This window comes from Tachypleus tridentatus, chromosome 13, assembly GCF_004210375.1.
Source record: "Tachypleus tridentatus isolate NWPU-2018 chromosome 13, ASM421037v1, whole genome shotgun sequence".
NCBI lineage: Eukaryota > Metazoa > Arthropoda > Merostomata > Xiphosura > Limulidae > Tachypleus > Tachypleus tridentatus.
The window spans coordinates 39525968-39540747 of NC_134837.1; the positions used below are offsets into that span (position 1 = coordinate 39525968).

The 14780-nt window shown below is 38.7% G+C and overlaps 1 protein-coding gene across 1 annotated transcript in view; it reads left to right on the plus strand.

Moving 5' to 3' along the window:
• Positions 1 to 886: 886 nt before the first annotated feature.
• The window catches only part of LOC143236731 (UPF0729 protein C18orf32 homolog), a 29914-nt gene continuing 16020 nt past the window's right edge, over positions 887 to 14780 (plus strand). The window contains exon 1 of the mRNA XM_076475186.1: positions 887 to 1025. The gene's annotated coding sequence lies outside the window, so the exon portion shown is untranslated. The remainder of the gene's footprint in view (positions 1026 to 14780) is intronic.

Consider the following 14780-nt stretch of genomic DNA (forward strand, 5'->3'; position numbering starts at 1 on the left):
ATTGAACCACTTCAGTTTTCTTCAATAGCACTTTTTCTTTTGTCCTGTGCTATCATTTATTTCAGTAACTGACGGACAACTACAAAATATCCCAAAATGCATATTTAGGAAATGTTACGCAGAGAATAAATCTAACATGGACAATAAAGGAAAGAAACAAACACAAATGACTAGATATATAAATTCTATTCGCAACGAAAAACAGTGTCATTCAACTATTTCGCTCACTATCTGCGGCACAGAGTTTTTTGCTGCGACTCTACGAGTAAAGCTACTGGCACGAGGCTGATATAAGTGAACATCGATACTTGGTTTTTAGAGATATAAGCCTTCAGATTTACTGTTGCATTACTAGGGGATGAATACGTTTTGAAATGAGCCTTTGCAGTTTTTAAAGATACGGGAGTTAATTAATGTCCGTTACATAGTTGTATTCCAGAGAGTCCGATGAGCAGATGCATTACATGAAAGGAGTCGTCAGCACTAAATATAGCACATATAGTGTGGTTGGTATATTGTCATACATTCTTCTCGAGTTTTACCTCTACTAATAAGTTATTAGATTAGGTAATCTTCAAGTGCTATAGAATGTGAATCATTGGATGAACTATTTAATGTCCTCAGCTTCCTTGTGTATATTGCTTTAACACACTGCTGGGGTTGAGAGACGGCTGTTTTAAAACGTACGTACACGTGAAGACACGACAAGTTTTGATTTACTGTCGAAACATAAGTTTGTAATCGTTAACTTATGCAGTCTTTATCAGAGTCAAATAATTTAGTGTGTTACGATCTTTTCATGGTTCGTTAACAAGAATCCTATATTCGGTGCATAACATATGAAAAAAAAAACACACGAAAAAACCCCGAACAGTTTGAATTCATTATTTGCTCTCATTGCAATAGGGGCGCAAGCTGTCATCGTCATAGACCTCTAAAATTACGTAATTTCAGAAATTTGTACTGAACTCTTGACTGAAGTGGAAGGGATTCCGTCAAGATTTAATTACATTTTATAGTATAACGTAGGTATTTTTCTAAAAAAGGAAGTTGTATTTTCTGTATGCAAATATGGAATTGATAAAGCTATGTTTCGTAAATGTATTGAAGAAGGAATTTGAATTTTACATTTAGTTTTGACTCCCTAGACTAATACTAGTAGTAGTTCTATTACTACAGGTAGAGAATTACCACTAGAAGTACCACTACAAGTATGAGAACTAATTTGTAACTTGTAGTACAAAAAATTATATTACCACTTACCCACTGTTATTAGACTTGTAGTAGTTAGATATTTAGACTATATTATTAGGCTTAAGCTTTTAGTACTTCCTATTAGTACATTATTTGTACATAAACGTGAAATTGTAAGGCTAATCTACTACCGAGTACTACTATTAGTATTTTGTACTATTATCATTAGTATTACTACAAATAATTATAATTATTTTTATAGTTATAATTATAGTTCTATTATTCTGAGTATGATAAGTTGTAGGTATGTATTATATACGTCAGCACTATTTATTTTAGTACTTATAATTTGCATAAAAGTTTAAAGGGACAAAATGATCTCATTAATCCATCTAGAATGTTCCTTCCAGCTCACAAATATAACCACCATTTACTACTCGTACATTCATCTAATCTTTTTTTTTTATTAAATTTTCTGCCTCCACGAAGGCAGCTCATTCCAAAAGCTAAGCACTCTGAAAAGTAATACTGTTTAAACTGAAAACTTTTCCTGCACTGCTTGAATTTGAATTTATAATACTTTGTTCTCTTGTTTTCACTGCCAAACACAAAAGTCTGATGGATTTATATTATCAATACTTTTTATTAAAAGTAAATGACACTATCCAGCTCCCTCTGACCCCTCTTTAGAGAGAGTAAGTTAATATATTTCAGTTTCTTCTCATATGACAATCTTGGGTATTGCAGGCACTTTTCTCTGAACCTTCTACAACAATTCAGTCTCCTTTTTTTAGGAAGGTGGTCCAAACCTGTACATTACTCTAAATGAGGCCTTACAAGTGGTCTCTACAGTGATGAATAATATCCCTTGTATTCAATATTTCTGTAAATGCTACCTAACATACTATCTGCCCTATTGCTAGCTGCAATAAATCTTAAACCTTTACTAAACCATTCTGGATTATTCTGCTCCTTTGTCTTTTTTTTCTTTAGGAAATGTGTATGTTTTGTATGCATATCAATTTCCCCTAAATGCTTCCCATATCAGTTCAAGATACCTTCCCAACTCTTTATTCTAATCTACAGAAGTCATATTGTGTCTTGTTCCATCAGAATTGACTTTCCTAGAATTTGAAATTGAGTACTATTCTTCATATTGTATCTTGTTCCATCAGAATTGACTTTCCTAGAACTTGGAATTGGAGTAGTATTCTTCATATTGTGTCTTGTTCCATCAGAATTGACTTTCCTAGAATTTGGAATTGGAGTAGTATTCTTCATATTGTGTCTTGTTCCATCAGAATTGACTTTCCTAGAATGTGGAACTGGAGTACTATTCTTCAGTTCTACATGTAGTGAGATCTCAACTCTAATAGTAAAATCATTGTATATATTTAAATTCGTACCAACCATAACTTTTATATTATTATTATCAGATGCTAATATTAAATCTAATGTAGCTTCCTCTATTGTAGGTTTCATCACTGGTCGGGTCTATAAAAGTATTCTAAACAATTTCTAAAAACTTATTGTCCTTACTGTCAGACTCAAAATTCTCCCAGTTAATACTCTTGAAATTAAAACCTTCCATAACATTTTTTTCAGTCTCTAGTCTGATATCATTATGCAATTTCTGCATAACTTCTACATTCTGATCTGGTGGTTTATAACAAATCCTAGTTATAACCCTTTTCCCTAACACTAACTGAAACTGACAGCCTCAGTGCTATTTTCTTTAATATGCTGTAACTCAGTGGGATACAGTTCACTCCTCATACATAAAATTACTTGTCCTTTTTTTTTCTCAACTTTTTCTCAAAGTAAATAATCTATAACCTGGTATTTTAAAAAAAAAAAAATCAAAATTTTTCAAATCCAAGGATGTCTCAGTGATACCTATAATATCAAAATATGTTGTTTTCACAACCATTTCAAACTCACTCATCAGTTTTATTTTTAATACTTCTAGGATTATAGTAGTAACAATTAATCATAGATTTTAAAATATATTTGTTTTATGCCTGCTGAATATGTTTTCCTGTCAATTATATTTCCTGTTTTAATATCATAATCCTCATCTCTGTCTAGCCCTAGATTAAATCCACTACTACAACTGAGTTAATGTGCCTATGTTAACATGTTAGCCCCTGCTTTGTTTAAATGTAAGACATCCATACTGAAAATACTAACTTTCCCATTATATTTGTCTCACAAATCCAACCAGCTTATTTGTTGATCCTTACTTCTAGATCTAAGCCTGGTATTCAGTCCCAGTGAATGATCCCTTTCATCAAATGCTCTAATCAGGGTTCGGTATTTTCCAATAAGCTCCTTAGATCTATCTGTTGTTATACCCTTAGCTCTGGTATGTACCACAAAAACTGCATTACTATTAGTGTCTTTTGTTCCTATTTATTCTACATACTACTGTATCTATATGCTGCTTATCCTTTACACTATCATTCCTTGTGATCCAATTTATTCCACATACTACTGTATCTATATGCTGCTTATCCTTTACACTATCATTCCTTGTGATCCAATTTATTCCACATAATACTGTATCTATATGCTGCTTATCCTTTACACTATCATTCCTTGTGATCCAATTTATTCCACATAATACTGTATCTATATGCTGCTTATCCTTTACACTATCATTTCTTGTGATCTTATTTATTCCACATAATACTGTATCTATATGCTTATCCTTTACACTATCATCCCTTGTGATCCTATCTATTTCACTTATTTGCTATCGCTCATTAGTAGCAAGTGCTTTGTAACAGGTTGCTTAACCTAAATTTATAAGACTAAAGTTAATAATTAATTATTACTATTAATAATTCTTAGGACAGATGATATTGTAATTCATCTGCTGATGTTCTCTCACATTTCATATGTTTTAGCATTTAACTGTAAATATACACAAAAGCTAGTACAGTGTATCATTTTTTAATAAACATAACATTTTTAAATACAAATAAACTAATAATACATAATCATATAATATGGACTATAAGGAAACATTTTATTCCACAAGACTACCTATCAGTGTGGTTGAGAAAACCCACTTGTAGAGAAAAATATATATGTAAAAACGACTCTGACGATGATCGAAGAAGGTCGAAACGTTGTTTGCTTCTCTATGTAAAACCTTTTCTCAACCCAAATGAGCAGTTTTTACATATATAAGACTACCTATATTTATCCCCTCGATGTGGATTTATGTACGTGGTGAGGGGACCTCTCAGAGAAGGTTCTGGACTTTCAGTTCACCTACTCTGGGATCTAAACATCCACCTGCATGTTTGCTGTGCGTGGTGATCCATGAAGGGGAGGAGAGGATCTTGGTGGTTGAATGTTCCAACTCTAACACACAACTTTGGTCTTGAATTCTATATAGATGGGCAGTCTTGGGGTGGCCCCCTGAAAATCAGTTGGCTAGTCCATGTGGGCCAGGGTCAACTGAGTGCCAACTTAGGACCTCCTCAACAGGTGTAGTGAACATTATGTCTGATGCTGGTGTTCAGGTATAGTGCTCACAAAACCCTGGATTCATTGCAGTGACCTTATATGGCACTATAGTGCATACCCTGGTAGGGCTTCATGGTGGGTTAGATCAGTGGGCACTGAAATATTTTTTTGTTTTTTATTATGGATACCTCTCAAATAAAAAAAAATTAAGCATGACAGCGTAGAGAAAAATCTGGCTACTGGCAAATGACTGTGCATTGATGACTGTGTACGGTTGAACTCGCAACTTGAATCTGTTCTGAGAATTTTAATTATATATTCTTTAACTGAAAAATTCTTAGGGCAGATGTCTCCATCTTATATTCAGAAGGGTTTAAAAGGGCTTGTTGGCTCACCTAAATTGGTAAAAAAATTATGGTCTGCAGACATTTTAGTGGAAACAGTTTCATCACAACATTCCAAACTTCCCTCAGTGTGGATTACTGTATGTGGTAAGGGGACCTCCCAGGGAAGGTTCTGTTCTTTCACTTTACCTCCTCTGGGATCTAAACACCCACTCACGTGTTTGCCATGCGTGGCGACCCGTGAAGGGGAGGAGAGGATCCTGGTGGTTGAGGGGTCCAACCCTAACACACCACTTTGGCCTTGAATTCCTGTAGACGGGCGGCCTTTGGGTGGCCCCCCTTGGGTCAATCGGCTGGTCCACTTGGGCTAGAGTCAACCAAGTACCAGTGTTGGAAGTTCTCAATGGGTGTTGTGGACATTGTGTCTGATGCTGGTGTTTGGGTATAGTGCTCGTGAAACCCTGGCGTTGCTGCTATGTCCTTGCATGACATTTTAGTGCGTCCCCTTGTAAGGCTCCATGGTGGGTGGGGTCAGTGGGTACCAAAATTTTCCTTTTTTCTATGGATCTTCCAATAAAAATTTGAAATAAAATAGTGAAAAAACAGTCAATAGATAAATGACCATGTCTTGAAGACTCTGAGCAGCCATCTTCAACACCTGTAACACCTGTACCCCATTTTCTTGTATTACATTCTCTTTTAGAAAAACCTTTAGGGTAAATGACCCCATTTTTTTATTCAGAAGGGACTAGAGGGACTTGCTGACTCTCCAAAGTCAGAAAAGAAACTTCGATTTGGAGACATATTGGTTGAAACATCCACATCCCAACACAGTGAACTCCTCTTGAATTCAAAGGCAATTGGGGATGTACCTATTGAGGTTACCCCTCATGTTACCTTGAATTCATCACGAGGAGTTATTGTTGAGAGGGACTTGAAGAATGTCCCAGAGTCGGAGATTCTCGCTAGTCTCTCCACTCAAGGAGTTTCTGCAGTGAGGCGCTTCTCCACTCGCAAAGATGGAGTTACATTGCCGACAAATATCCTTGTTTTGACATTTACATCACCACATGCACCTGCCACCATCATGGCATATTTAATTTGCAGGGTACAGCTGTACATTCCAAACCCTCTTCGATGTTTCCAATATCAGAGGTTCGGCCACTCAAAGACGTTCTGTCGTCGTTCCCTGACGTGCTTGTTGTGGTGGCAAGGACCACGATGACCATGAGTGTCACACAGACCCAAATTGTGTCAGCTGCAATGGTTTCCACTCTTCCTCCTTTTGTTCTTGTCAAAATGGTTGGAGGAAAAAGAGGTACAGCATTTGAAAACGACCCATAACATTAGTTATCCTGAGGCTCAGAAATTGCTGTCTGCCACTCCAGCTCAGACATATGCTGCTGCACTTCGTTCCACAACTACAGTGGGAGTGCAGACAGATCTCTCTGTACCTCCAAGAGAATTGTTTTCAAAACAAATGAATAGCCTTTTGACCTCCATGGTTAAAAAGGTTGATGAATCGACTTCTACACCCATCTCTGTGCCTCCCATACAGTCCACATCCTTCAGTTTTAGATACAGGCATTTCTTCTGATACATCTTTTTCTCCAACCCCACAATGCAAAACAATCATTTGATTGCATCCTCAGTCCCTGGAATCCTCTTCCAACAACAAAGACCTGCCCCATCAACCCAGGGCAGGATCCATGGAGGTTGATAGGCCTCCTCCGAATAAGGACAGTAAGGAAAAAAGATGTGGTCGTAAACAGAAGGGTTCTCCAGCCACTTTGCCTATCCGTCATTAAAAATGGCCACCTTGATACAATGGAACTGTCGAGGTTTAAATTCTAATCTGGATGATATCAAAACACTGATTGCTTCCTACCATCCTGTATGTCTTTTCTTACAAGAAACATTTCTAAAACCTGTTGATACAGTCACCATTCGGCAGTTTTCTTTGTACAGAAATGACAGGTTATGTGATGGACGTGTACATGGAGGGGTGGCACTATTGGTTGATCAGCATGTGCCCACCCTGTCTTTGTCACTCAACACACCCTTGGAGGCTGTAGCCATCCATGTTTCCTTGGGTCATACCATCACTGTTTGTTCTCTCTACCTGTCCCCTGGAGAGACATATGATCAATCAGACCTTGATGCTCTTGTTGAACAGTTGCCATCTCCATTTCTAATCTTGGGGGACTTTAATGGACGTCATCCCCTCTGGAGAAGTGCTCTTATTGATAGGAGGGGTCGCTCTGTAAAGCGTATACTCTCCGATCACAATCTATCTCTTTTCAATACTGGTTCTTCCACTTATTTTCATGCACCTAATCAGTCCTTTACTGTTATTTATCTCTCGGTTTGCTCCCCTTCATTATTTTCCCATTTTTCATGGAGGGTTGACAGTAATCCACTAGGCAGTGATCATTTTCCTATACTTTTGAGAGAGATTGTCCACAGTTGATGCCACCTTACCCTCTTACCCCGGTGGAAGCTGGATTAGGCAGACTGGTCCACTTTCACTGCTCTCACAGAACTTGATCCTGCCATCGTGAATCAGCCATCAATAGATGACTGTGTTGCAGCGGTAACTGACTGTATTATACAAGCAGCTGCTCAGTGTATTCCTAAAACCTTGACACATTTTCCACGATATCCTCGTCCGTGGTGGAATCCTGCTTACCACTTGGCACGGAAGGCTCAAAAAACAGGCCTGGGATACTTTCCATAGATATCCCACACTTTCGAACCGCATCGCTTTCCAATGGGCCCGTGCACATGCTAGGTGGGTAAGACGTCAAGGCCAGAAGGAATCTTGGATTAAGTTCACAACTAGCATATCTTCTTCCACCAGTTCCAAGGTCATATGGGACAGGATTCAAAAGGTCAGTGGGCACTACAATTCTGTCCCCCTCTCCATCTTGCTCTCTGATGGCCAAGAGGTAGCTGATGTCCAGAGCATTGCCGATACTCTTGGTGAAAGCTTTTGCTGGGTATCTAGCACTTCTGCTTGTTCCTCCACCTTCTTGGCCATCAAGACTCTGGCAGAGCGTTCACCTCTTTCCTTTCGAACTGACTGTCTTTTTTACTGTAATTGTCCATTTACACTGGTGGAACTGAAAATGGCCCTTCATCGGTCTGGCAGTACTTCTGTTGGACCTGATGATGTGCACAATGACATGCTGTGCTATCTCTCTCCTGCTTCTCTTGATTTCTTCCAATTGTTTTTAACCGGATCTGGCAGGAGAATGTTTTTCCTGATGCCTGGCACCAGGCTATTATCTTACCTATCTCTAAACCTGGGAAAGATCCCAAGATTCCTTCACACTTCTGTCCAATTGCTTTGACGAGCATTCTCTGTAAAACCTTAGAGAGGATGGTTAATTCTCGTCTTGTTTGGTTCCTTGAATCAAACAACCTCCTCTCGCCCACCCAGTGTGGGTTCCGACGACAGCATTCCACCACGGACCACCTAATTCGACTTGAAACATCAATCAGAGAAGCCTTTCTCAATCATCGACATCTGGTATCAATATTCTTTGACATTGAGAAGGCTTATGACACAACATGGAGGTATGGCGTTTTGCAAGACCTTCATTCATATGGGTTACTTGGCCATTTATCTATGTTTATTAAAAAAATTTTAATGGACAGGAGATTCCAAGTTCATGTGGGTTTGACACTTTCCCGTTCTTTTGTTCAGGAACTTGGTGATTTTCAGGGCTGTGTCTTGAGTGTCACACTTTTCAGTATAAAGATAAATGCCATCACTGAACAACTTCCTCTCACTGTTGCAAACGGGCTCTATGTTGACAACTTTCTCATATCAGTTGTCTAACATGAAATATATTGAGTGGCAACTACAAACCCCTCAATCATGTACTGAAGTGGACTACTGTTCTTGGGGCTTATCTTTGACCCTAAGCTGACCTTTATACTACACTTAAAGCAGCTACGGGTCAAATGCACAAGAGCACTGAACATCCTCTGTGTTCTATCTACTGCCAGTAGGGGAGTGGATTGATGTTCTATGTTAAAGATATATCATGCTCTTATTCGTTCAAAACTTGACTATGGATCAATGGTCTATGGCTCTGCCAGACCCTTGGCCTTAAAGATGCTGGACCCCATTCATCATCAAGAACTTTGACTCTGCACTGGGGCTTTCTGCACCTCCCCACTTCAGAGCTTATATGTGGAATCTCACAAATATTCTCTGCACCTTTGCCATTTGCAACTGTCTTTACTGTATTCTTCAAAACTTTGCTCCTCACCAAAGCATCCCACTTGGTGATGTGTTTTCCTTCCTCAGTGGGCCTTACTTTTTCAGAACAGACATTCTGCCATTGCTCCTTTTGGCCTTTGCATCCATTGGCAGTTGGATGAATTGGGTCTGCCCTTGGAAAACATTGCAGAATCCACTGGTCAGCCCATTCCCCCATGGCTTATTACAGCCCCCAAATGTGACCTTTTTTTAAGTCATTTGAAAAAGGCAGATACTCCTGATTGGAAGTACTGTCTTTTATTTGCTGAACATCTTTCGAACAACCTTTCTATTCCAATTTATACAGATGGTTCAAAATCAGGTGACTGTGTGTGCTCTGCCATGGTTTGTTGTGGTTCGGTGGTTGTGCGCAGAAATTCCTCTACAGCTTCTGTGTTCACTGCTGAATTGTACACCATATCTCTTGCCCTGGATCATATTGAAGCTGAGCAGTACTCCGACTGCACTATTTATACTGACTCCATTAATTCTCTGCTGTCTTTGGAATCACTTCATGTTGGCTCACACCCTGTTCTCGCTGATATTCAAAACTGACTGGCCCATTTCTCATTAACATCTACTTCTATCCAGTTTTTCTGGATACCAAGCCATGTTGGTATTCGTGGGAATGTGCTTGCAGACATGGCAGCTAAATCTATCTGCTCTGGCACTATCACCACTGTGCCTTTTCCGTACATGGACTATGGTCCTGTATTCAAGGCTCGGCTCCGTGCAAACTGGCAGTCCACTTGGAGTGAGCAACGTGAGAACAAGCTTTTTCAAATAAAATCCTATATTGGGCTTTGGCCGTCTAGCTTCTGTAAGGTTTGGAAGGAGGAAGTTGTTCTAACTAGACTATGCATTGGTTACAGTTTTTTAACTCATCGTTTTCTTTTATCTGGAACTGATGAACCAGTGTATAGTTTGTGTAACACTCAAATTACTGTAAGCCACATTTTACTTTCCTGCCATCGTTATCCTTCTCAACGACGGCACTATTTTAAACATGTTCTGTCCCAGGGTTTGTCTGTAACATTGGACAGTGTTATTGGTGATGGTGACACTGTCCACCTTGATAAAGTTTTTAGTTTTTTAATGGCCATTAATCTTTTTAACCTCATTTAAGTGTTTGATATTTATTCATTACACCTTTTTAATTGTTGTTCCCTTTTCAATCTCAATCTCTGTAGTTCAATTTGAAATTGTAAAATGGCCAGAATATTAAATAACTCTACACCAGGACTGGAAAGGCCAACTTCAGGTGACTAATGCTGCTATTTGAACTACCCATTAGTCATCCTGGCGAGTTGTTGTTACACTTTTGCTGCATGTCATTTCACACTTTTATTACTTTACCTTTTACTACTGGCCATAATGACACATAACCCAGAACCAGGACTGGAAAAACCAACTTCAGGTGACTGATGGTGGTTTTTGTACTAACCTGTTAGTCTTCCTGGTGGGTTATAATCATTACCATTCTGCTACAGGAAGTCCTTTACAACTTTATAGACTGGATGTCAACATTGGTTTTATGCCATTTTATGTTTTAATTGCTTTTTTGTTTATACCTTTGTTTCCTTTTATGAATTTTACTACATTTACTTTTATCTTTTTACAAGACATTTGGCTAATTTTTATTACAATTTTGCTACATGTCTTTTAACACTTTTCTTATTTTACCTTTTGATACTGGCTGTTATGACAACATAACCCGGAACCAGGACGGGAAAGACCAACTTCAAGTGACTGACGGTGGTTCTTGTACTTACCCGTTAGTCTTCCTGGCGGGTTATAATCATTACCATTTTGCTTGAGAAAGTCCTTTACAACTTCTCTTACTCTTTTTTCTCTCCTAACATTGTAGACTAGGTATCAACATTGATTTTATGCTTTTTCTGTTTTTCAATGATGTTTTGTTTTACCTTCATTCCCTTTTATGTATTTTACTACATTTGATTTATTTTTACCTTTTTACTGGATGTTTGGTGCAGATAGCTTAGCTGCTTTGTGCCATAAAACACTAAATCAATCAATCAATCATTCCAAACTCCTCTTGAAGTCAAAGGCCATTGGGGATATACTCTTCATTCAACTTTGAATTCTTCCAGAGGAGTTACAGTTGAGAGGGATATAAAGACCATTCCAAAGTAAGAGATCCTCACAGGTTTCACAAGCCAAGGTGTTACAGTTGTGTGCCAGGTGTTTAATTGTAGAGATGGGAATATGGAGCCAACAAATGTTCTAATATTAACATTTACAACATCACGTTCTCCTACCACAATCAAGGCAGGGTATCTGAATTCTAAGGTACGACCTTATATTCCTAACCCTATTAGATGTTTTATTTGTCAATGATTTGGTCACTTGAAAATATCTTGCCTTAGTTCCTTAACATATGCACATTGTGCTGGTAAAGACCATAATGCTTTTGAATGCCAACTAGAACCACATTGTGTTGACTGTAATGCCCCAGATCCTTCCTGTTTTACTTCTTGCCCTAAATGGGTCGAAGAGAAAGAAGTATGTCTCAAGACAGTTCATAATATTATTTGTACAGAGGCTTGGAAATTACTATTCCCAATTCCATCTCGGACTTATGCTGCTGTAATCCATTCCACTACTACAGTCGAAGTCCAGACAGACCTTTCCGTGCCTCCTACAGAATCCTTAACAGCGCATCTTAATCTAGTACCCTCTAAAATGAACAATGTTAACAAATCAGTATCTACTTCTCTCTCTGTCCCTACCACATCTTCCAGTCATTGCCCAACTTCATCTTGTTCAAGCCCAGGTGTTTCCATGGGGTCTTCTTCTCTTGACATCCCAAAAATTAAACAACCCATTCATTCACATCCTCAGTCATTGGAATGTATGTCTACAAACTCTGACCTGTCTAATTGATGCAGAGCAGGATCATTAGAGAGTGACCGACTGACATCCAATAAAGAAAAAAATGTGGTTGCAAGCAGAAGGTCTCCATGCCATATTCTCTTCCAAAATAAATAAAAATGATCACACTAATCCAATTGAACTGTCGAGATTTCCAATCAGATGTGAATTACATCAAGAATTTGATTGACTTTTATCATCCCAAGTGTCTTTCTTTACAGGAAACATTTTGAAAACTTACTAGTACAGACACAATTCAACAATACTTCTTATCCTGAAATGACAGGTCATGTGTAGGACAAGGACATAGAGGAGTAACACTGCTGGTTGATCAGTATATGCCCAGCAGGTCCTTATCATGGAATATGCCTTTGGAGGCTGTGGCCATCCATATTTTCTTGTGTTGTACCATCACTGTTTCCTCTCTGTACCTTACCCCAGGAAAAAATTATCATCCTTCAGAGCTTGATGCCCTTATTGGGCAGCAGTCAACTCCCTTTTTATTTTTGGGAGATCTTGATGGGCATAATCCCTTCTGGGGTGGTTCTAGTATTGATGTGAGGGGTCGTGTTATAGTGCATGTGCTCCTGAATTACAACCTGTCTTTTTCAATACTGGCTCTAACACTTATTTTCATGCACCCAGTCAGTCATTTACTGCTATAGATCTTTCTATCTGCTCCCCTTTGCTTTTCACTTGCTTTTCCTGGGAGGTTGGCATCAATCCATGGGATAGTGATAATTTTCCCATCATATTAAGAGAGATTGGCTGTGGTCAGTGCCACCTGACCCATGTGCCTCAGTGAAAGTTGGACCAAGCCAACTGGCCCTCTTTCACTGCTCTCTTGGGACTTGATCCTGCCATCATATGTAAATCATTGATAGATGACTGTGTAGCAGCAGTAACTGACTGCTCAATGCATCCGCAAAACCTTAACATCTTTCCCACGGCATCTCTGCCCTTGGTGGAATTCTGCATGTTCTATAACACTAAAAGCTGAGAAACATGCTTGGGATAAATTTTGTAGATATCTCATGCTTACAAACTGCATTGCATGTCAGCAAGCCTATGCACAGGCTCAGCGAGCTAGATGTCAAAGCCAGAAGGAATTTTGGATTAAATATACCTCCAGTATTTCTTCAACCACCAGTTCAAAAGTCATATGGGACAAGATCTGTAAGGTGAGTGGAGAGTATACTTCTGCCCTCCTATCTATCTTAATATTCAATGGTCATAAAGTTGCTGATGCTCAGAGCATTGCTAATACTTTTGGTGGATGTTTCTCACATGTATCTAGTTCTTCAAACACATCTGCTTTCTTCTTAGCTGTTAAAAGATGAGTTGAACATCTGCCTCTTTCTTTTTCGACTGATCATCCTTATGACTACAATTGCCCTCTTACACTGGTGGAAATACTTGCACTTCATTGGTCTGGTAATACATAAGTTGGAACTGATGATATGCATTGAGATACTATGCCACCTTTCTCCTGCTTCTCTTACTATTCTCCTGGCTGTCTTTAACTGGATATGGCAAGAGAATGTCTTTCATGATGCTTGGTGCCAAGTTATTGTACCCCCTATTCTTAAACCTGGGAAGGATCCAAAGATTCCTTCAAATTGCTTTGATGAGTTGTCTCAGTAAGATCTTAGAGTGGATGATTAGTGCTCGTCTTGTTTGTTTCCTTGAATCAACCTTCTCTCACCCACTCAGTGTGGGTTTTGAAGACAATGCTCCATGATAGACCACTTAATTTACCTTGAAACAACATTTAGAGAAGCCTTTTTGACGCAACATCTTGTTTCTATTTTTATTTATTTAGAGAAAGCTTGTGATGCAACATGGAGATATGGCATTTTATGAGACCTTCACTTGCAGAGATTGCATGGCAATTTGCCACTTTTTGTTAAGCATTTTTTAATTAACTGCTGATTCCAGGTCTGTGTGGGCTCAACACTTTCCTGTTTATTCCCACAGGAACTTGGAGTCCCTCAGGGCTGTGTTCCGAGTGCCACACTTTTCATTATAAAGATTAATGCCATCAGTGAACAACTACCCCCTACAGTTGCAAACAGCCTTTTTGTTGATGACCTTCACATCTCATGTCAATCATCAAACATGAGGTTTATTGAGCTGCAGCTACAAACTGCAATTAATCATATACTTAAGTGTACCACATCAAGTGGTTTTCAACTTTCTCTAAAACTGTTTTTATACATTTCTGTTGCCAGCGGGGTATTCATCTGGATCCAGAACTTCGTATTGATGATGTTGTATTTTCTGTTGTCCCTGAGGCAAAGTTCTTAGGTCTAATATTCTACTGTAAATTAACTTTATTTCATATATCAAGCACCTTTGTGTCAAATGTATAAGAGCACTGAACATCTTCTGTGTTCTCTCTTCTACATCTTGGGGAGTGGATCGATACTGCATGCTTAAAATTTATTGTGCCCTTATCTGATCCAAACTTGACTATGGGTCTATGGTTTACGTTTCTGCCAGAACCTCAGCTCTAAAAATGCTGCACGGCTTTTCACTGGGGCCTTTCGTACTTATCCAGTCCAAAGTTTGTATGTGGAGTCCCATGAACCCCCTCTTTATAT